The 23,230-nt window shown below is 50.9% G+C and overlaps 1 protein-coding gene across 8 annotated transcripts in view; it reads right to left on the bottom strand.

Annotated features, from left to right (window-relative positions):
• KMT5B (lysine methyltransferase 5B) overlaps positions 1–8,936 on the bottom strand; it is a 58,765-nt gene extending 49,829 nt beyond the window's left edge. For 2 of the 8 annotated variants that reach the window (XM_009423578.5, XM_054661469.2), the window contains exon 1: positions 8,753–8,936. The gene's annotated coding sequence lies outside the window, so the exon portion shown is untranslated. Of the gene's footprint in view, positions 1–8,413; positions 8,573–8,752 lie in introns of those variants that run through there. The other 6 variants (XM_024347280.3, XM_063784216.1, XM_009423579.5 and 3 more) reach the window with 5 other exon arrangements.
• Between the last annotated feature and the right edge of the window lie 14,294 nt (positions 8,937–23,230).

Raw genomic sequence — 23,230 nt, forward strand, 5'->3', positions numbered from 1 at the left:
CAGCCTTCTGAGTAGCTGGGATTATAGGCACCTGCTGCCACGCCAGGCTAATTTTTGTATTTTTAGTAGAGATGGGGTTTCGCCATGTTGGCCAGGATGGTCTCGAACTCTTGACCTCAAGTGATCCGCCCACCTTGGCCTCCCAAAGTGCTGGGATTAAGGTGTGAGCCACCGTGCCCAGCCCATTTCTGTTGTTTTAAGCTGCTAAGTTTATGGAATTTGTTACAGTGACCACATAACAGAGATTATGAAAAACTAAACCAAAGTAGAAACGCTTTACAGTTACCACACTCCAAAAATACATAAAATTCCAACATGTCACAGGAAAAAAGATTTTAAACAACTTTTAAAACAGTGTATTTAAAACAAGTTTTAAAAGACTGGGCAACAAAGTGAGACCCTCATCTCTACCAAAAAAAAAAAAAAGTAGCCAGTTGTGCTGGTGCGCAACTTCAGTCCCTGCTACTCAGGAGGCTGAGGCTGAAGGATCATGGGAGTCCAGGAGGTAGAGGCTGCAGTGAGCTATGATCATGCCACTGCACTCTAGCCTGGGTGACAGAGTGAGACCTCACCTTTAAAAACATAAATAAATAAAAAGTTTAAATCATACACTATCCTTCAACTGAAGGTATAAAATACAGCTACTGAGTTATATAGATTTTGAAAATAGAGCCAGCCTCTTAATTACACCTCTGATTACTCACATACTTGCTAGGCCAGATAACCATGATCTTCCTGAATAGCATTGTAATTGAAATTTTTCTATTTATATTAAAACTTACAATAAAAACTGAAACTATTAGAATTTCTCATTGAGCAAAACATTTTAAGGAGCAAACTATCCACTACTGGTAAGTTTATGATCAGACATTCGCAATTCTTTTTTTTTTTTTTTTTCAGACGGAGTCTCGCTCTGTCCACCAGGCTGGAGTGCAGTGGCATGATCTCAGCTCACTGCAAGCTCCACCTCCCGGGTTCAAGCCATTCTCCTGCCTCAGCCTCCTGAGTACCTGGGACTACAGACACCCGCCACCACAATTAGCTAACTTTTTGTATTTTTAGTACAGACAGGGTTTCACCGTGTTAGCCAGGATGGTCTCAATCTCCTGACCTCGAGATCCACCCACCTCGGCCTCCCAAAGTGCTGGGATTACAGGCGTGAGCCACTGCGCCCAGCCAGACGTTCGCAATTCTTAGACTTACTTATTTGGCTACTGATCTACAGCCAGACATGTAAGAAACTCCTAATTGCCTTATCACAGAAAATACTGCTTCATTCTTAAATATCACATTCAATACGTATTTACGACGAGGGATGTCATGTAAGAAAGACTTCATGTCTTCATCTCAGTAGTTATTTTAAAACAAAGGTTTTCACTGATGGGGTTGTTGAGGGAAAGTCCTCAAAAAAACTTCCAGAAGAAAACAAAAAATGCCTGCTTCCCCCATCTCTCCACATTTGATCCATCTGCTTACCTAGCAGTGCCTAGAAATAAAATCAAGGATGCTTTCTTTGTTACTGTTTTCTCTAGGACTCAAACAGCCATTCACGTTTCTAGAAGCAGATGCCACCTAGTGTCAAATGACTGTAAGTACAGCCTTTACAGCCCACAGTTTGTCAGAAGTTACAAGAAGTACATCAAAGATTTTTACTGGGCAAGGACAAGTGTGAGGAAAAGCTTCCAAAAGGTGGTTCTTGGGCTGGACGTTAGAGGCCACTTTGAGTTTGCCAGCTGGTGGGCTTTGCAGAGGCAGCCCACACAGGGATTAAGGATGTGGCTCTGCAGTCAAAGCACCTGTCCCACCCTAGCTTCATCCTTACCCCAGCAGTGTGAGCAGACGAGTTATTTAACTTCACCGACGCCCCACCAGTACAATGAAAAGAAGGCCTCCCTAGGTTTGGCACAAGATATTTTAAATGAGCACAAACTGCTAACAAATTAAGGTCTCCCCTTCCAAGTAACTAAGGCAAAAGCAAAGCAGGCCAGAAACATTCTTCACAAAACTTTAATCAAGTAGAAATTTCCCTTCTATTCCCCACCATAACTCACACATGAAAAAAAAAATCTCATCACCTCACCCATTTAAAAAAGAACAAATGTGCAAAAGAATAATTATGACACAAGGCTGAGCACCAGTTCTGCTTTCCCTACGGTTCCCAAACAGAAGGAATGTAACTTCTGGCTGCAACACGCATGATTAAAGATCATGCCAAGCAGCAGGGCACAGTGGCTCACGTCTGTAATCCCAGCACTTTGGGGGGCTGAGGCGGGCGGATCACGAGGTCAGGAGATCGAGACCATCCTGGCTAACACAGTGAAACCCCGTCTCCACTAAAAATACAAAAAATTAGCCGGGCGTGGTGGCGGCTGAGGCAGGAGAATGGTGTGAACCTGGGAGGCGGAGCTTGCAGTGAGCCGAGATTGCGCCACTGCACTCCAGCCTCGGCGACAGAGCGAGACTCCGTTTCAAAAAAAAAAAAAAAAAAAAAAAAAAAAATCATGCCAAGCTACATCTCCCATCCTAAACATTCAGAGGGACCACAGACTGGACTACAGAGCTTCTTACAACACAGTTTAGTTTGTGGTGTACCTGGTCAAACAGATTATTTTCACACCCTATAAAAGAAGATACACACATCACTGCCCTTTAACACACACTCAATACTATCATCCCCATTTTACAAATGAGAACAAAACTCAAAGAATTAGAAAAAAAACTGAAGCCAAGTCCAGGCTGAGAGACTGTGTACTGTTAATATCACACAAAAAAGCAACACAGGCCAGGCACCGTGGCTCACGCCTGTAATCCCAGCACTTTGGGAGGCCGAGGTGGGCGGATCACGAGGTCAACAATTCGAGACCAGCCTGGCGAACATAGTGAAAATCCATTTCTACTAAAAATACAAAAATTAGCCAGGCATGGTGGCACCTGCCCGTAGTCCCAGCTACTCGGGAGGCTGAGGCAGGAGAATCGCTTGAACCCAGGAGGCAGAGGTTGTGGTGAACCAAGATCGTGCCACTGCACTCCAGCTTGGGCAACAGAGTGAGACTCCATCTCAAAAAAAAAAAACAAACCAAAAAACAACACAGAATAATGACCGAAACAAATTTTTTATTTTTTTAGACGCTGTCTCGCTCTATTGCCCAGGCTGGAGTGCAGTGGCACGATCTCTGCTCACTGCAACCTCCGCCTCCCAGGTTCAAGGAATTCTCTGTCTCAGCCTCCCGAGTAGCAGGAATTACAGGTGCCCACCACCACGCCCAGCTAATTTTTGTATTTTCAGTAGAGACAGCGTTTCACCATGTTGGCCAGGATGGTCTTGAACTCCTGACCACGTGATTCACCCGTCTCGGCCTCCCAAAGTGCTGAGGTTACAGGCGTGAGCCATCACGCCTGGCCCCAAACAAATTTTTAAACACACTTCGCCCAAGCCAGGCACGGTGGCTCACGCCTGTAATCCCAGCACTTTAGGAGGCCGAGGCGGGAGGGTCACGAGGTCAGGAGTTCAAGACCAGCCTGGCCAACATGGTGAAACCCCATCTCTACTAAAAATACAAAAGTTAGCTAGGCGTGGTGGCACGTGGCTGTAATCCCAGCTACTCGGGAGGCTGAGGCAGGAGAATTGCATGAACCGGGACCTGGGAGGTGGAGGTTGCAATGAGCCAAGATTGTGCCACTGCACTCCAGCCTGGGCAACAGAGTGAGACTCTGTCTCCAAACAAACAAACAAAAAAACCACTGTGCCCCATATTTGAAGAGTAAAACTCTAGAGCAAAATAGACATCGTTCCTGACTGCACAGAGGTCAGAGCATACTATGGGAAGAGATGTAAGTAAGTATGTGGTTATCAATCTGATGCGAGCTGTAAGAAAAACAAACAGGATGTTAGGAGAGAGACTAATGTGAGAATGGACTTGAGATGGGATGATCAGGGAAATATAAATCAAAATTGTAAATATAAAAACAAGACCAGACATGGCAGCTCATCCTATAATCCCAGCACTCTGGGAGGCCAAGGCAAGATGATTGCTTGGGCCCAGGAGACTAAGGCTGCAGTGAACTGGGATTATGCCACTGCTCTCCAGCCTGGGAGGCTACAAGACCCTGTCTCAAAAACAAACAAACAAACAAAACATACCTTTTTTGGGTCAAAAGCCCTCCTGGTACTTATTTATATGCACCAAACAAATATTTGCTTTAAACCCTCCAGGACCCTGAATGACGTCTGGTTTTGTTTCCTTTCCAAGGGGGAAAGTGAAGGGGGGTTTCCTATGGTGCCACTGGCTCACTGGCTGAAGGATCAAGCCCCCTTTTACTTCTCAGTGAGGAAAGCTGCAGCTTCCTAAAATCAGATTGGTTTTCTTACTAAAAATATCTATTTCTCCATATGATGCAACATAAACATTGCCTCGAAAATAAAAATACTCCTCAGAGACCATTAAAATGTATCAGACATTTCAACCGTGTTATACAAATCAGACAGGCAAAACAATTCATCGGGCCGACCTAGAATCCACTCAGTTCAACAAACTTATGAAGAACCTCCCAGAGCTGCCAGGCACTGTTCGTGGTGCTGGAATACTGGTCATGTCCAGGGAACACTAGAGGGCGCATGAGAGCTTCTACTTTCAGGAAAATCAGTCGTTGAGTCAGGGAAGAAAACCAAACAGATGCATAAAGGGAAAAAAAAGTTACCTGAGAACAGGGTAGAAAAGTACAGACTAGGAAGCAGAATGACCCTTCACTGAATGGGCCTTTTGCGTAAGGCCTGAGAAGCAAGCCGAGTGCCATTAGAGATGTGCTGACCAGGCATTCCTATAAAGGTGGCACAAGGTAGAAACACAGGTGTCAGAACACACGCATTCGGTTTCTACTGGTTCCCCTAACATGCAGGACTCGGGATTCGCTAGCTCAGCAACCCTATCAGGTGAAACAGGTATTAGCACTACAACAAGGAGGCTAAAGCTCAGAAACAAATTGCTTTCCTAAACTCAAAGTGCTACTAAGTGGTAAGGGTGGGTCTAAAACCTTCATCTTTAAACTGCAGTCTGGGGTTTACTCCAGTGCTTGAGCCACGTGTACCACCTAGAGGTTTATCACCAGCAAATGATCCCCGGATCTAGGTACTGTTTTCTTTCCTTTTTTTTTTTTTTTTTTTTTTTTTTAAGAGACGGAGTCTTGCTCTGTCGCCCAGGCTGGAGTGCAGTGGAGCCATCTCTGCTCACTGCAACCTCCAACTCCCGGGTTCACACCATTCTCCTGCCTCAGCCTCCGGAGTAGCTGGGACTACAGGCTAATTTTTGTATTTTTAGTAGAGATGGGGTTTCACCGGGTTAGCCAGGATGGTCTCAATCTCCTGACCTCGTGATCCACCCGCCTCGGCATCCCAAAGTGCTGGGATTACAGGCGTGAGCCACCGTACCCGGCCGGTACTGTTTTCTTTAGTGTGCTATTACAACAGACAAACTAAGACAGCTTATAGAGATGCAACTGGCATTGTAGGAGTCATACAGGCCCCCAATCAAGCTCTGGGGGAGGGGCACTGATACCCTAGTCTCTCAATTCTAAAACCCAACTGATTAACTATCTCATAATGACATTTCAAAAAAAGGAGGTAAAACTACATGAAACATGCAGATGAACTAAGGTAATTAGAGAGATGTCAAAATATGATTAAAATAATTATTAGGAGAAAATAGGATGGCAGTGAAGTGTAAAAGATGAAGCATTAATACAATTTTGGATTGGAAGTGACCTCAGAGTCGTTTTGTAGACGGAGTCTAGGCCCTATCAATGACTTATACAAACAGTGATAGAGCAGAGAATGGTATTGATTCTTATTCCATGGTCCTTCAACTATTCTTAAAATTACACTTCTATACAGCAGTCATCATTTGACATACGGCCCTAGAAGATGGCCTGGTGTTCAAGTCTGTCTCATTCGGAGACCGGCTAGCCCCAAATCAACCCCATCCAGACACATAATGGATCACCCCCTGCATTTACTTAACATGCAGTATTGTAGCTAACAGGGTGATGGAGCAGAGGGAGGACACATGGTCCCTATCGTCAAAAGTGTGAGGAAGATTCTTAACCATCAGAGCGTTCTAGGGCTGACATAGTCGGGGAACTCCTGACCACGGAGAAGGATTTTGCCAATGGAGAGAAAGTAAAGCTCATACATGGTACACAGAAACACGAAATAATGGGACCACGGCGATTTATCTGAAAGGATTTGCTCTGTAAGCCATGGGAAGCGCATTCCTGTGGACAGGGAGCTGCTTAGATGCCACACACACAAATCTCTTTATCACACAACCTGGCCACGAACCCAGGCCCTATAAACCCACAAACTGATAATCAGGTAAAGGAAAATCAGATTCAACCTCCTTTTTAAATAACCCAAGAGAAAAATCACCAACAACATCCCCCACCCACTAAATTCTCTGCTGAAAGACACGCAGACACCGGGACACTTCCTTCACACGCGTCTCTCCCTGTCAGAGTCCGCTACCCTCCATCCACCTCCACCTTCCCCAGTACTGTCCCCTGCCATTTGCTGCGAGAATAAAAAGTTCACTGCATGAGCAGTTCAGGGTGTTTGGGAAGGCAGATGAAAATAAAGGCGCGAGAGCACTTGGAAATGATCATGGATAAAGAATCAAGCCCTACCCTACTCTCTTATTGAAGAAATATCTACCATATTCCCTTCACTCTCCAGCTCAGTTTTTAAAATATAATTATGTTTGTAAACAACATTAAAGTGGATTTATTTTGAAAAACTAATACAAACTATTAAGCTTGACAACTTGGAGATTAATAAATTAACCCATTCATTAAGGGTCTATGAGCACCTACTCTGTACCTGCCCGTGGGCGGACGAGATAACAAGAGACTCAAAAACTCACGAGAAACCACCCCAACGGCTGTGTGTGTGAAGGTTTCACCAGGAAGCAACATTCTCACGGGGCCTTTCTGAAGGACAAGAGTGTACGGGGTGGAGAAAAGGGGTGGAGGAATGCCGGGCAGGGCACGGCCGACAGGGACCAGGTATGGGAAGCTATTGGAGCCAGAGCTTGGGAGAGGGACCAGAATGTCGAATGTTTAGAGATTACAAAGTGAAAAATGGGCTGGAGTTCCCACACAAGCCGGGATTAGAGCGTTTGTGGACTCTAACCTGGGAATATAAGGCGCTCCAAGAGGGACAGGGCCACACCTCTGGTTCAAATTGCTAAACCTTCAGATACACAATAAATCTGTATTTACAGCAAGCAGCAATTTATGTATTTCAACATGCACACATTATCTGTAATTATTTCAGGTAAAAATGGTTTCCTCCTCTTTTGAAAATACTTCTTTTTACTACTAATTATCAATATTATAGGCGTGTTCTCAATATTAAAGACTAAAGGAAAAAAGTTATAGCTGGCAACTGCATCCTCTAAAGATCCTACACAGCAAAGTTCAGACCTATATGGCCATCCTCAACTACACTTTATATCAAACTGGTTTAAATCGAAAAAGGGCCACATCACAAAGAACCACAATCAATCAAATTAATTCACCTGCCCTCTATTCTAAGGAAAACTCCCCCCACTCCAGGTAAATTTCATTTGGCAAATTCTTAAAAATTAACTTGAAAGAACACATGTTCACCTCCCCAGTATTCCGAAAGTTCCACCACTTAATAAATCGTTAAGTTACTGTTTCAGACCCGGGTCCAATAAACCCAAACAGACTGAATTTCTCAGCACCCAACTTGTTTCTATCTTAATCCAGCAAGTTGCATCGAGTTGTCATTGTTCCTCCTTCCAAGGCGGAGGTGACAACGGTGCACATCATCCGCGGATACGTGGAAGGACAGACAGACACCAGGGGACGCAGGGAGAGCGGATAAAGCACAAAGGAGAGGCAGCGGCCGCGGGGTCGCCGGGCCACGGCCAGGGGCGCCGTCGGGGAGGAGGGTGGGCTGCAGGACGAGCTCGGGAGGGCTCCGAAATGCGCTCGGGCCAAAACAAAAACAAAAAGTTCAGCGCGGCAGTGGGAGCAGATTGGGCGAGACGGTTCACGGCTGCCCATTGGAGAAAAGGGAAAACAGAGTCCCCCAATCGCGAGCGGCGGGGCTGCTCCCCTCGTGCGGCCGCGGGCCCGGCCCCGACGCTGCCCGGCGGCCGCTACCGCTCCCTTCCGGCCGCGGCCACCACTGCAGGCCCCGCGCCGGCCCCGCACCGGCCCGGCCGCAGCCCCGCCCCCCGCGCCCGGCCGCTTGCGCCCGGCCCCGGCCCCACCCGCCCTGGCCCCAGAGCCCTGCGACCGGCCTGGGCCCGCGGTCCCCCACGTCCCCGCCCGCCCCGTCACCGAGGCCGCCCCCCGCACACCCTCGCCGGCGCCCGCCCCTCCCCCGACTCACCGCCTGCGCCGCCCCGCTCCTCCTCGGGGCGCGTCCCAGGCCCCGCTGCCCGGCCGCTGCGATGCGGGTCCGCGCCGCCGGGCCCCGCGTCCCAGTCCCCCCCAGAAAATTAATCACCAAAAATAATTCCAGAGAAAAATGGAGAGTAAAATCCAAGATGGCGGCGCGGGCCGCAGCACCGCTCGCTCCCTCCGCTGACGGGAAAAATGAGTCCCCGCAGCGTCCGAGCCCCCCGCCCCCAACCGGCCGCCGCCACCGCCGTCGCGCCCCCCGCGCCCCCGGCCTCGGCTCGCCGCGCCCCCGGCGCCCGCCCCCGCGCCCCGCCACCCGGGGCCTCACCTCCGCCTCGCGCACGGCCACCCGTACGAAAACCGTCCGCCGGCTTCAGGACTCCGCGTCCCAGGTCCGTGCGCCGCGCGGTGCCGCCTCCGGTTCCCGGGCGTCCTCACCTCATCGCCCCGCAGCCCTGCCGCCCGCACCGCCGCCGCGTCGCCGCCCCCGGTGAGCCGCCTGGACCCCGCCCGGGCACGGTGGAAGGATACGAAAAGAAGGCCGCGGCCTCGACGGCGGAGGGACACCGTGCGGCGCAGCCGCCACAGTGTGCGCGCGCCTCCCGCCCGGCCCAGCCGCCGCGGCGCTTCCACGGGGGCTCTGTGCGGGACGCGGGCACGCGCGGGGAGCGAATTCTGTGCCGGGCGCTCCCGACGGCGGAGGGACAAAGGGCGATTCGGAGCGAGCCGTCGCCTCCCCTCGTGGCGGAGGGATTCGCGGCCGGCCGGTAGGCGGCTGGGATCCCTCCGCCCTCCCTGCCCTTTAAATCGCGGCTGAGGCGGCGTCGCCCGCGCCCCGCGGGCGCCACCTTAGGGTCCCCTGCAGCCCTTACGCGACCGCATTCCGGTCCCGGTCCCCGCGGGACCGCGGCGGCTGTCCCGGGCCTTGGGTCTTTGCACACCTGCCCCTACCAGGGACGGCTCTAGAGCCAGCCTCTCGGGCTGCAGCCCTGGGGAAGGGGACCCCCCCCCTCCCGCCGCGCGTCCCAGTTGCTCCGAGGGAGGTGGCCCCGGGCAGACGAGCGTTTTTGTTGTGGGAATGGGGGTCACTGGCAGCAGATGCACCCTAAGACCGTGTGGGTAGGCTGAGCGTTCCTGCGCGGAGCATGCGAGGGAGGAGGAGAGCGGGCGCGCCTTGGCCTGGCCCCCCGCGGGCCCCGCCGCCCCCAGCACCCACTATGTGCCCCGCGCCGTGCTCCGCTCCACTCCGGGTGTGCCCTGCGCGCTGGCCGTGCGGTCCCTCCTCGGGGATCCCGGGCTGGCGGGGAGATCCTGAGGGACCGGGCCGCCTGCGAGCCGGGGAGCTGCGAAGCTTGCCTGGGCATCGATCTTGTAGTCCAGACAACAGAACGATGAGCGCGCTCCCGGCCCCTGCGGGGCTGCCCAGGGCCTCCGCGCATCCTCCCTCTCACGCGTCAGGACGACCCCCGGAGGTGGGGGCCATGTGGGTCCCACTTTACACCTAGGGAAACTGAGGCACAGGGAGTTCCGTGACCTCTATGACAACTAGTCAGGGCTTGAGCCAGAGCCCTCATTCAGCATTCGGGTGAAAAATGCAGAATAAATCAGGAAGCGGGTGCGGAGGACCTCCAAGAAGTTGAGGTTGGCATAGGCGTGCAGATGCCTGGAACTTGGTGCCGGCAGGTGCCCAAGGAAGCGCAGACCTGGAGTGTGAATTGAAGCGTGTTGGGGAAAGGGGGTGCCTAGGATATGGGCGGGTAGTGGGACCAGCCAGTGTCAAGGCCCTGGGAGGGGAGAGAGGCTGCCCTTGCCACAGAGAGGAGGCGGGCAGGGCAGGCAGCTCAGTCAGATGCCAGGAAGAGCCGCAGCCTGCCTTAGTTTTCCCCTGCGGCTCCAGGGCCATCATCCTCCACAAAGGATGATGAATCGAGGCCGTGGACGACCACCCATCACAAGAACTGGACTAAGTCCAACTAACACTGACGCACAGCGCCTCCCTCATTTGCCCTCATTCTCGACCTTGACTTTGGCTGGTAGACATGATGCTCATTACCGCCTTCCACAGAGGGAAACTGAGGCACGGTGACTCGCTGAGGGCACATGGCTGACGGAGGCAGAAGCGGGTCTCATCTTCAAAACAGAGCTCCTCCCACTGCCCTCACCTGCCCTATCAGCAGCTTCCTCCTTTTGGAGGCCGATTCGGGTGTGGGCGGTGGGCACAGCCCAAGCACTTCTCCTGTCTGCCCTTTCACTAAAAGCAGCGTCATCTGTGGCAGCAGAATCCACTCTGCCACGTTCGTCTTTGCAGACGCAACTAACAAATGATTGCTTTGGTGTTCTTGGTTTCTGGTTTATCAGAAACTTTCCAAGGTTTTCATAGTGCCTGGCTCCAAATACTCAACTTGCACCCCAGAAACACTGAGCCTGCCTTTGCCACCCACCACCACCGAATGCCTATGGGAGGCGAGCTCACTAGGGGAATACCATCTGCCTCTAAGTCGACCTTGGTCTCAGGTCCCAAGTCCAGCTATGCCTGAGCAGCCCTCCAGAGCCCCCAAAGCCGATGTCCTGCCCACTCCCAGCTTTCCAGAGCCCACCCCAGCATAGAGGTGCTCTCCATGTGCCCTTCAGGGTGAACGCCAAATCCTGAGTCCTGTGAAGCCCCCATACTTCCAAGATGCAGACACTTCCATGTGTTCACTGCCTGATGCCAAGTCAAGTGTTCTGGGCATTTCCTTGCAAGGCTGGGCCCACAGCCTGGCAGGGATACAGATGAGCAAACCCAAGCCCAGCCTGCTCCCAGGCCCCTAGTTCTGTGTCCATTCCTCCCTCAATCCCCCTACGTTGCCAGCTGCTCTTCCAGCCTCAGCTGAGATGCCCAGGGTGGGCCAGGGCTCCTGGCAGAGCTGAGTTGGGGTTCAGGACCTTGGTGGAGCCATGCAGGGGGCTTGAGGCCTTTGGGGGTCCCCACTCAGGGAAGCCAGGGCTAGGCTGGGCTGAGAGCACAGCCCAGGAGAGCCCTTCCTAGGGAGACTCCCACAGGAGAGGCCAGTTGGAGGCTCCTCCTGCCAGCTGGCAGGGGAGGGAGAGCAGGAAGTAGGCAGCCAGGCACCTGCCCAGTCCTGTGTGTCAGGAGCCTTTGGCATTTACACTGGGAGACCTCTAGACACCCCAAAGTGGAAGAGCTGAGCCACAGAGGCTGGGGGGCCTCCCCAGCCTGGCCGGACCAAAAGGGATTAACAGCTCTAAAGAAAGACCGAGTCAGCGGAAGGGGCCCGGCTGGCCCCGGAAGCACCGTGAGGCTGGCCAGGAGTGCCAGCCTAGCCCGGAGCTGGCCTAGGAGTGGCACGCTTGCCAGGGCACTGACTGAGGCCATGGAGTCTATTTTGGTCTCTCTAGCAGGGCTGGCTCTGGTGTGTCCAGGGGCACTCCAGCCTAATGCCACCCACCCTGCTATGCTCTCTCGCTCCCTTTCCTCGAGTGCCAGGTTCACCCAGTGACAGGATGGCAGGGATTCACTTGCTTTGATCCTGTGCTTACTGGGATGGCCCACAGGTCACGTTGACCCCAGAATTCCAGGCTGGAGGCAGGTTGCTTTTCATTGTAAAGTGATATGTTGGCTTTCGTGCTCCGCACATGCGTCTGCCCCAGTCCCCACCACGCCCGGAAGCTAGGACTGCTCTGATGGGAGCAGGTGTCTGAAACCGGAGGGAGAGTGGGGCGTACCCGGCTTTCCCAGTGGCCCCTCTGGGCGGCTGGCGGGTTTCCTGGTCACATTCCTGAACACCACTACCCCCGGCACCATTCTTGCTTTCCACCTGCCCCTCCACTGCCACTGTCCTTGAATAGAAGAAGAAACAGCCACTGAAGCCGGGCGTGGTGGCTCACACCTGTAATCCCAGCGCTTTGGGAGGCCAAGGTGGGCATATCACCTGAGCTCAGTAGTTTGTGAACAATCTGGCCAACATGGTGAAACCCCGTCTCTACTAAAAATACAAAAATAACTGGACGTGGTGGCGCATGCCTGTAATCCCAGCTACTCAGGAGGCTGAGGCAGGAGAATGGCTTGAACCCGGAAGGTAGAAGTTGCAGTGAGCCAAGATCATGCCAGTACACTCCAGCCTGTTTTTTGAGACTCTGTCTCAAAAAAAAGAAAAAAGAAAAAGAAACAGCCACTGAAAGGTCAAGTGACACACACGAGACCCCTGGTCAACAGCAGCAAGACTGTACAGCAGCTGCCAACAGAGGTTGGCACGAGTCTGACCTGGGTTTGAATCCTAGCTCTGCAGTTTACCAGCCATGGGATTTGGGACAAATGATGTAGCCTGTCAGCCCACCATTCCTTTACCTGTGAAAATGTCCATTCCTTGGACCTGTCTTAGTAAGTTCCTCTATAGCTTTACAATTGTTTATGTGCTTCAGATGCTCAAATTCTCTCTCCAGCCTGGACTTCTCTGAACTTCAGACAACACTACTTCGATGCTTAATAGGCATTTCAAATATAACATGGCTAACCTGGGGGACACACGAAAGCAAAACCCTGTCTCCTCACACACCCTTCCACCTCTTCAAACAGGTACCGTTCCACCACTCAGGTCCAGGTCCAGGACATAGTTTTCTTTTTTTTTTTTTCTTTCTTTCTTTCTTTCTTTCTTTTTTTTTTTTTTTGAGACGGAGTTTCACTCTTGTCGCCCAGGCTGGAGTACAGTGGTGCACTGTCGGCTCACTGCCACCTCCACCTCCCAGGTTCAAGCAGTTCTCCTGCCTCAGCCTCCTGAGTAGCTGGGATTACAGGCGTGTGCCACCGCGCCCGGCTAACATTTGTATTTTTAGTAGAGATGGAGTTTTGCCATGTTAGCTAGGCTAGTCTCGAACTCCTGATCTCAGGTGATCCGCCTGCCTTGGCCTCCCAAAGTGCTGGGATTACAGGTGTGAGCCTCCATGCCCGGCCAAGACCTAGTTTTCATTCTTCCTTTGTGGCTTCAGGGTTCTTTCTCCTTAGCACATACGACAGCTCTAGCATTCTGTATCTTTCAGTATTCATCCTAGGGCTGACTCTCCTTTTAGACTATCAGCGTCTCAAGGGCAGGGAGCTTTGTCTGTCTCATTCGTTGCTGTGTCTTCAGCATCTGGAACCACCCCTGGGGACAGAGTGTTGAGGCTTCTACGCTTTTGCTGAAGGGAGGGAGGGAGGAAGAGGGAAAGATAATACTAACTTTCCAGGGTTGCTACAAGGATAAAGGGAGGTGCAAGGGGCTCTGTAATCACTCCCCAAATTCTGGGGGCTCAATCTTGCTTTGTTGACAAGGCTTCTCCACCACCCACCCCACAAGGTGTGTAGCGTTCCAGCTCACGGGTGCCCTGGGGGTTGTGTGCTCAGCACCCACCTGGGGCAGTGGGACAGGCACCAAGAAAATTTCCCTGTCACTGAGGATGTTGTTCCTTTGGGATCCCTTCACACACCTTTTCATCTCCCCTCCCCCAAATAAAACTCAGCCCTAACCAGCCCTCTCTAGAAGCAAACACAGAGAGGACCGACAGCAGCTGGCAAAGGTTTCCTCATGGGCACGGGGAGCTTTGTTTTTTTATTATTACTATTATTTTTTAATAATTTCTGGCCAGGTGTGGTGGTTCACACTTGTAATCCCAGCACTTTGAGAGGCCGAGGTGGGTGGATCACTTGAGGTCAGGAGTTTGAGACCAGCTTGGCCAACATGGAGAAACCCCCTCTCTACCAAAAATACAAAAACTAGCCAGGTGTGGTGGCACGTGCCTGTAGTCCCAGCTACTTGGGAGGCTGAGGCACAAGAATCGCTTGAACTCAGGAGGCAGAGGTTGCAGTGAACCGAGATCATGCCACTGCACTCCAGCCTGGGTGACAGAGCGAGACTCCATCTCAAAAAAAAAAAAAGAAACAAAATCAAAAAAATAAGATGTTACAACTGAAGCAGTTTTGATTTAACCCATTATGGGTGATGTCCACTTGGATTACCCGTCATGTGGTTTAGGGGTGTCCAGGCTTCCCCATCGTCAGGTCACTTGCTTGCCCATTGTCATAAATAAGTTTTCTGTGGAGAGGTTCACTGAGGGGATGTGAACATCATTCCTCTCCACATTTTATATATATATATATATATATATATATATATATATATATATATACACATACACACACACACATATATATATTCTGGTTTATATATATATTCTGGTATATATACTGGTATATATATATTCTGGTATATATATATGTGTATATATATATATATATATGTATCAGAATGGATTTTTGGGTTCCTAGTTTTGTTCATTTGGTGTCTGTTCCTTCCTCTCTCCTCTTCTTCTTCCACCCTTTCTTTCTTCCTCTTCTCTTTCTCTATTTATTTCTCTCTTTCCCTCCCACTCTCTTTATTTCTTCCTTTACAGTTATTGGTGGTAGCTTTATTTATAGTAGCTGTAAACTGGAAACAACCCAAATGTCAACCGCCAAAAGAATGGATAGACAAATTGTGGTCTCTCCATGTGATAGAATCCTGTTCAGAAATAAAAAGGAACGGACCACTGTTACAAACACCATAGATGAATTTCAGAAACATTACATTGAGACAAAGACGTCAGAAACCATAGAGTAAAAATTGCTGGGTTCCAACAATGAGGTCGTGGAAGAGAAAAATCCCCTAATCTATGGTGATAGAAGTCCAAGGGGTCATTAGCTTCTGGCAGCTGGGATTGCCCATGAGGGGACATGAGAAACTGCGGTGAGATGGAAATCTCTGTTTCTGAGGGCTGATTGCCAGGGTGTGTATGTTGTGAAAATTCTCAAACTGTAAATCTAAGTTCTTTTTTTTTTTCTTTTCTTTGAGATAGAGTCTCACTCTTCCACCCAGGCTGGAATACAGTGGTGTGATCTCACTCCCTGCAGCCTCGACCTCTCTGGGCTTAGGTGATCCTCCCATTTCAGCCACCTCAGTAGCTGGGACTGCAGGCGCTCACCACCACACCCAGCTAATTTTTTTTTTTTTTTTTTTGGAGATGGTGTCTCGCTCTGTTGCCCAAGCTGGAGTGCAGTGGCACGATCTCAGCTCACTGCGACCTCTGCCTCCCAGGTTCAAGTGATCCTTCTGCCTCAGCCCCCCTAGTAGCTGGGATTACAGGTACATGCCACCATGCCCGGCTAATTTTTATATTTTTAGTAGAGACGGGGTTTCGCCATGTTGTCCAGCCTGGTCTCAAACTCCTGACCTCAGATGATCCACCTGCCTCAGCCTTCCAAAGTGCTGGGATTACAGGCGTGAGCCACTGTGCCCAGCAACACCCAGCTAATTTTTTTGAAATTTTTTTGTAGAGATGGGGTTTCACCATGTTGTCCAGGCTGCTCTTGAACTCCTGAGCTCAAGCAATCCCCCCGCCTCGGCCTCCCAAAGCTCTGTGATTACAGGCGTGAGCCAAATCTAAAATCTGTGCAAATCACTGCTGCAAATTATGCACTCAAAAAAGAGGGAAATAATCTGGAGAAATAGTACTGCTCAATGAAAACTTCAGTTTTTCTATGACTTATCTTGACAAGCAAATTCTACAAAATAGTTTTTTCTCGGGTGCTTCCCAGACATTGCTTCTGAGAAGACCCAGGTTCATGGTCCAGGTTCCAGGTTTAAGGTGCAGATGAGGAACCTGAAGAATCTTGTTCCTTCAGCCGGAGCACTGTTGGTGCCAATTATTGCTGCAGATATTTAAAGGGAGAAGGTGAGCTAGTCGTGGTGGCTCACGCCTATAATCCCAGCACTTTGGGAGGCCGAGGCAGGTGGATCGCCTGAGGCGAGGAGTTTGAGACCAGCCTGGCCAACATGGCAAAACCCCGGCTCTACTAAAAAATACACACACACACACACACACACACACACACACACACACACAAAAACTAGCTAGGCATGGTGGTGTACACCTGTAATCCCAGCTACTCAGGAGGCTGATGCAGGAGAATTGCTTTAATCTGGGAGGCGGTGGTTGCAGCAAGCCGAGATCGCACCATTGGACTCCAGTCTGGGTGACAGAGTGAGACTCAGTCTCAATAAATAAATAAATAAATAAATAAATAAATAAATAAATAAATTAAAAAGGGAGGAAGAGAAACTGTCCCTGCTTCTAATAGACGTGCTGGAACCTTCTACCAGCATGCGAGCCTCCCTGCTGCAGGCCCCTCCAGTCACCTCCCAGCTGCTGCCTGGTCTGTGCTGATCTGGAAGCCTCCAGCCAATGCTGAGTTGACCTGGGTCTTCTCTGGCCGGGGTATGTGTGGTTTATGTGGAATCAGCCAATTTTGCTCTGTCTCATAATCATTCCCTTACGTTACGCCTCATAGACACACTTTGGGGTATTGGCTTGTCCCTTGATAAATTCCAAGGGGTGGCATTTCCTGAGCCAAAAGTCCAGATGGTTTTCCTCTAGGGCATTCTGGGTGGCCATGCAGAGAGGGTGACTGGGGGCCTCAGCCCTGCATGCTCAATGCACAGGGCTTCCCAGGCGGGGGCCATTAGAGACCTAGAAGCTCCCTCACCATGGGGACTGAGGGACTTAGGCTGTCTCTCCATATGGTGGTCAATGGGTGTCAACTTGACTGGGCCATGGGACACCCAGATAACTGCGTAAACACGATTTCTGGGCATGTCTGTGAGGGTGTCTCCGGAAGAGATTAGCCTTTGAATCGGGTGGACTGAGTCAAGCAGATGCCCGTCCCCCCCAGTGTGGGGGGCCTCATCCAACTCACTGGGGGCTCAAATAGAACACTAGGACTTCAACATATGAATTTGGGGAGGGGAGGGCACAAACATTCAGTCTATAGCAGAAAGGGAAAGGGGAGAGAAAGAATAGAGTTTAATTTTTAAACCCTCCCTGGAAGTGAGAAAAATTAATTACAGCAAAGAAGAGAAAGCCAAGAGTTAAAATTCCAAATCTAAACAGGCTGCCAGGGGTTAGGCAGGGGAAGTGCTGGACACAGGGCCCGTGCTAGAAAAGCACAGTTATTGGCCGGGCACGGTGGCTCACGCCTGTAACCCCAGCACTTTGGGAAGCCGAGGAGGGTGGATCACGAGGTCAGGAGATCGAGACCATCCTGGCTAACACGGTGAAATCCCATCTCTACTAAAAATACAAAAAATTAGCTGGGTGTGGTGGTGGGCACCTGTAGTCCCAGCTACTCAGGAGGCTGAGTCAGGAGAATGGTGTGAACCCGGGAGGCGGAGGCGGAGGCGGAGGTTGCAGTGAGCCAAGATCACGCCCCTGCACTCTAGCCTGGCCAACAGTGCAAGAAAAAAACAAAACAAAACAGAAAAGCACAGTTATTGTGGCCACCCCATCAGGGGTCCTCTGACTCTCAAAACCAGGCCCTTTCCATGGGGACCAGTTGCTGCTGGGGGCAGGAGAGGCAGAAGTCCCTGGCCCCTGGCCTCTGGCCCCTGTTGCACCTTCTGCCTCCTGTGTTTCCTTCTTATTCCTTCTGGGAACAGAGTTTCCAATAATAAAATATATCTTAAAGGCAAAGGTACTCCAGTAGGAGAGGGACCAGGGCTTGGTTCAGGCCTGCATTCTGCAAACAATTGCTTTCTTAATAAAAATAACAGGCCAGGCGAGGTGGCTCACGCCTGTAATCCCAGCACTTTGGGAGGCCAAGGCGGGTGGATCACCTGAGGTCAGGAATTGGTGACCAGCCTGACTAATATGGTGAAACCTCATCTCTACTAAAAATTCAAAAATTAGCCAGGCATGGTGATGCATGCCTGTAATCCCAGATACTCGGGAGGCTGAGGCAGGAGAATCACTTGAACCCGGGAGGCGGAGGTTGTGGTGAGCCGAGATCACGCCATTGCACTCCAGCCTGGGCAACAGGAGCAAAACTCTGTCTCAAAAAAAAAGAAAAAAGAAAAATAATAACGCCACACGCACATGTTCGTATTGTTTTTCACAACAGCCAAAAGGTGTACACAACCCAAGTGCCCATCAGTGGATGAGGCGTAAACAAAATACAATACACCCAAAGCATGGAAGAGTATTCAGCCTTAAAAAGGAAGGGAATTCCAACATGTGCTACAACGTGGAAGCATCTTGAGGACATTAGGCTGAGTGAAATGAGCCAGACATAGAGCACGAAACCGTGTGATTGCTCTTATGTGAGGTATGTAGGGTAGTCGTATTCACAGAAACAGAAAGTAGAATGGTGGGTGCCAGGGGCTGGGGAGGAGGAAATGGAGAGTTGTTTAATGGGGACAGTTTCAATTTTGTAAGATGAAAAGAGTTGTGTGGATAAAGTAATGATGACTGTAGCTCAACTATGTGAATGTACTTAATACCACTCAACTATACACTTAAAAATGATTGAGGCCAGGCACGGTGGCTCATGCCTGTAATCCCAGCACTTTGGGAGGCAGAGACAGGCGGATCACTTGAGGTTAGGAGTTCCAGACCAGCCTGGCCAACATGATGAAACCCCATCTCTACTAAAAATACAAAAATTAGCTGGGCGTGGTGGCGGGCACCTGTAGTCTCAGCTACTCGAGAGACTGAGGTGGGAGAATCACTTGAACCTGGGGCGGGCGGAGGTTGCAGTGAGCCGAGATCACACCACTGCATGCCAGCCTGGGTGATAAAGTGAGACTCCATCTCAAAAAAAAAAAAAAAAAAAGACTGAGATGACAAATTTTACATTATGTGCATTTTCGCATAGTTTTTTTTAAAAAAAACAAAACAGCAGCCAGTTCACTGAATTTCCACCATGTGCCATGACTGGGTAAGGCTCTGATAGAGAACATTGTGATCTGCATTTATAGATGGGGAAACTGAGGCTCGGAGTGGCTTACCCAGGGCCACACAGCCTTAGTGGCAGAGCTGGTGCGCTGACCCCTCTGTTGTGCGGCTGAGGTGTGAGAGTGCCCCCCGGTGCTGCATGAGCCGCCAGGGCTATGACTCCAACCTCCTTTGAAGGAGGACACTCTTAGAATCTCATCTGGGACCTCAATTTTTAGCATATTCTGTCCTCTTGTTGCAGAAGATGGGGTCCTTTTATTTTATTTTACTTTTTTGAGGGACGGAGTCTCACTCTGTTGGCCAGGCTGGAGTGCAGTGGTGCGACCTCGGCTCACTGCAACCTCCACCCCTGCAGATTCAAGCGATTTTTGTATTTTTAGTGGAGATGGGGTTCCGCCACGTTGGCCAGGCTGGTCTCGAACTCCTAACCTCAGGCAATCCGCCCACCTCGGCCTCCCAAAGTGCTGAGATTATAGGCATGAGCCGCCGAGCCCTGCCAGATGGGGTCCTTTTAAATGCTGTCCTAGGGGCTTTCTGGCCATTGCATTCTTTTGTGAGTTAAGAGTCGGCTGCTGAGTCTGCCGTCCAGTCTTTGGTGTCAGCTCACTACTGCCATCCTCTCCACCATCCTGGTGGCTACTGTTGCCTCCATGCCACTCAGGTGCAGGAGCAGCTCAGGCCCGTGCACCTTTCCCACCTGTGTGCCACCTCAACACGTGAGCATCTTAGCATTGTGACGCTACAGCGGGCCGCAGCGATCACCACTTTGCTCCTCAGCAGCGGGCACCCGGTGACCCTCTGGCTGGCAAATGAGCCCTTCTTAAGGGACTGCTTCCTAGGCCCACATCTGATACCAGCTGTCTCAGGCTGGGTCCTCTAGAAGCAGACCCTGAGAATATGATTTGACAATGAGTCCTTTATTTGAGAAGTGATCCCAGGAAGCACCAGTTGGGGAGCAGGTGAGACGGGGATGGGGAGGAAGCCAGAAGAGATGGTGCATTCATAATCTGGTTACTGCTGCAGGCTCAATTCTGCTGGGATCCTCCAGGCAACTGTGAGGATGTGCTTCAGTGTTCTCCAACTGAGGCAAGAGAGCTGGGGTATTGATCCACCACTTCTGCCAGTCATGGGATTAGGGAAGCTCCCTGGGATTTCAGGCTTGTGCAGCGAGGGAGTGCCCTTGAGTTAAGGCACAGATGCTTACAGCTGGAAGAGTTGGGGGCATGGAGTAGTGGGGGCTGAAGGGAAGTGGATGGGCATTGTCAATGTCTGCAATAAAGCAGAAAAACTACTGTTAAACTTCTTTACATTTAGAGCCCTACTCTTCTGAACCCTTCTCAACTCAGTCATCGACATCCATAATTTTTCAATCCACACTCTTTCTGCCATCATGAATGTTGACGGTACAGCATTTCTCAAGAGTGATTGTTCCAGGCTGGGTTCCCAGGAGGCTGACTCTGAGGCAGAGAACATGCAGGAAGTTGGTTAGAGGCTGCTCTTGGGATCAACGCCTTTGGAAGAGAATGGAATGGAGGCAAGCAGGACTGGGCTGAGGGAGAAGCTGGCCTGGGATGCCAGCCCCCGTGGGGAGCTCTGAAGATGAGGTAGCTCTTGCACTTCCATGCCAGGCTGCCCTGGGAAGGGAGCATGTCATGGGGTGGGCAGCCTGCATCAGCTGAGGCCGTCCCTGAAGGGGGCCACCTGCCAACAGCATTGCAGCAGCTGGCCAATGGGCCTCCCACTCCTAAGGGTGAATGTGAGCAGTGCAGGAGAGCATCCGCCACAGTCCTCCCCTTTACTGCTTGGATCTGCTTCTCCACGTCCAGGATGGCCTCTCCCTTTTCTGCCCGGGGACCTTCTCTGGCCACAAGGGAGCAGGCACAACCCAGCCTTGCCCAGGAGGTGATGCTGCGGGCAGCCGACAGATAACCCATCAGCTTCACCTCTGTGGGATGACTCCTGGGTGAGTTCCGTGTGGTTCCTCAGGCAGTCACTGGCAGGAGAGAGCCCTACTCACCCCCAGTGGCGAGACCTACTTGTTAAAGCACTTTCTGGAACTTTCTCCTCCCCTGCCTAGTTCCTCACTTCCTGGAATACCTGCTTGCCCTCGAACCCTTGTTGCAGGGTCTGCTTTTGAGGGAACTCCAACCAAGATGGGCCCAATGCAGATGAAGAGGCTGAAAATAAAGGAGAGTGTGCAGGGAGGAGCAGGGTCCCCAGGAGGCCTAGGAGGCTGACGGCGTTGGGCGTTCAGAGGGAGAGCTGCGTTAGGCAGGAGGGGCAAGGGTGTCACTTGCGGGGTAAACATGGACACTTCTGGGGGTGGGCCGCAGGTGGATGAGGAAGTTGCTTTCTGATTGCATCTGGTTTCTCTGTGAGGAAGGAGGCGAGGTGAGAGTGAGGGTGGCTGAGGAGGAGATAAACAACTTGAGGAGAGTGGAGAAGGCCCCGACGGAGAAGGAGAGAGCAGCCTAGGAAAATGGAGACGCCCTTCCCAAAGGGTTGGGAGTCAGGGGCCTGGGGGACCATGAGCTTCTGGAACCAGCTGCACCACCGTGAGACTGTCTCCGTCAACACTCAGCATCCCTGTGGAGGGGCTGCATGCAGAGAGGGTTGAACTAGACACCTTTCATGGGGTCTGCCCGATTCACTACCTTTTCATCTCTACCAACCATGCCCTCAGCCTCCACAGGGGTTATTTCTGGTACAACTCTGCTCCCAAGCCCAGGGGTGGTCATTGGATCCAAGTTTAGCTAATCCCTGTCCCAGGGAGAGTCTTGTTCTCAATTTCAACCAACATTACTATGCCCCTGTGGTGAGCTGGGCCCTGGGGAAACAGCGGTGGATAACAGACAAGACCCCTGTCCTCATGGAGCATACAGCCCAAGGAGGGTGATGCACGATAACCAAATAAACAAAGAATCCAAAGAATTAGGGGTCGAGCATGGTGGATCACGCCTGTAATCCCAGCACTTTGGGAGGCTGAAGTGGGCAGATCACCTGAGGTCAGGAGTTCAAGACCAGTCTGGCCAACATGATGAAATCCCATCTCTACTAAAAACACAAAAATTAGCCGGGCATGGTGGTGTGCACCTGTAATCCCAGCTACTCGGGAGGCTGAGGCAGGAGAATCACTTGAATCCGGGAGGCGGAGCTTGCAGTGAGCTGAGATCACACCACTGCACTCCAGCCTGGGTGACAGAGCAAGACTCTGTCTCAAAAACAAACAAAAACAAAAACAAAATAACGAAAGAATTAGGGACTGTGACAAGGAGGATGAGAGAAGTAAGCTGGCTGCCGAGACGGTGAATGGCACCTCCATTAGATGGAGTGGCTGATGTCAAACTCTCCAAGCAGATGACACGCAAGCTGAGACCTAACAGGTGAGAAAGACCGAGGCATGCCAAGGACTTGAGTCAAAGTATCCCAAGCAGAAGGACGAGCAAATGCAGAGGTGAGAAAGAGCTTGGTGTGTTCTCCTGGGGAGTGCCAGGAGACCGCGGGTGCTGGAGCGTGGTGAGCAAGAAATGAAGTTGGAGAAAAGGCAGAAGCTGGAACACGTGGGAGCCTCTCAGTTTTTGCTAAAGACTTTGGATTTTATTCCAAGTATAACAAGAAGCCAGGAGTGACACAGTCCTGTTTTTGGGGTAATGTTTTATTTTTGTATAATTCCAAACTTACAGAAAAAAAGACTAGTATAAGAAACTCCCATATATACATTATTCAAATTCGCCAACTATTTACACTCTCCCTCTTCACAGTAGTTACACAGTTGCTGCAAATACTGGATCACTGCTTTTAGGGGAAGACAGGGTCAGGTTCCTGTGAGCCTTCGGCTACCACATTTTCATCGACTGATCAATACATGACCTTTTCAAAAAAAAATGTGTGCTTTTGTTTAAAGACACCTTATTTATTTATTATTATTATTATTTGAGATAGCGTCTCACTCTGTCGCCCAGGCTGGAGTGCAGTGTCACCATCTTGACTCACTGCAACCCCCATCTCC

This window comes from Pan troglodytes, chromosome 9 (assembly GCF_028858775.2).
Source record: "Pan troglodytes isolate AG18354 chromosome 9, NHGRI_mPanTro3-v2.0_pri, whole genome shotgun sequence".
Lineage (NCBI taxonomy): Eukaryota > Metazoa > Chordata > Mammalia > Primates > Hominidae > Pan > Pan troglodytes.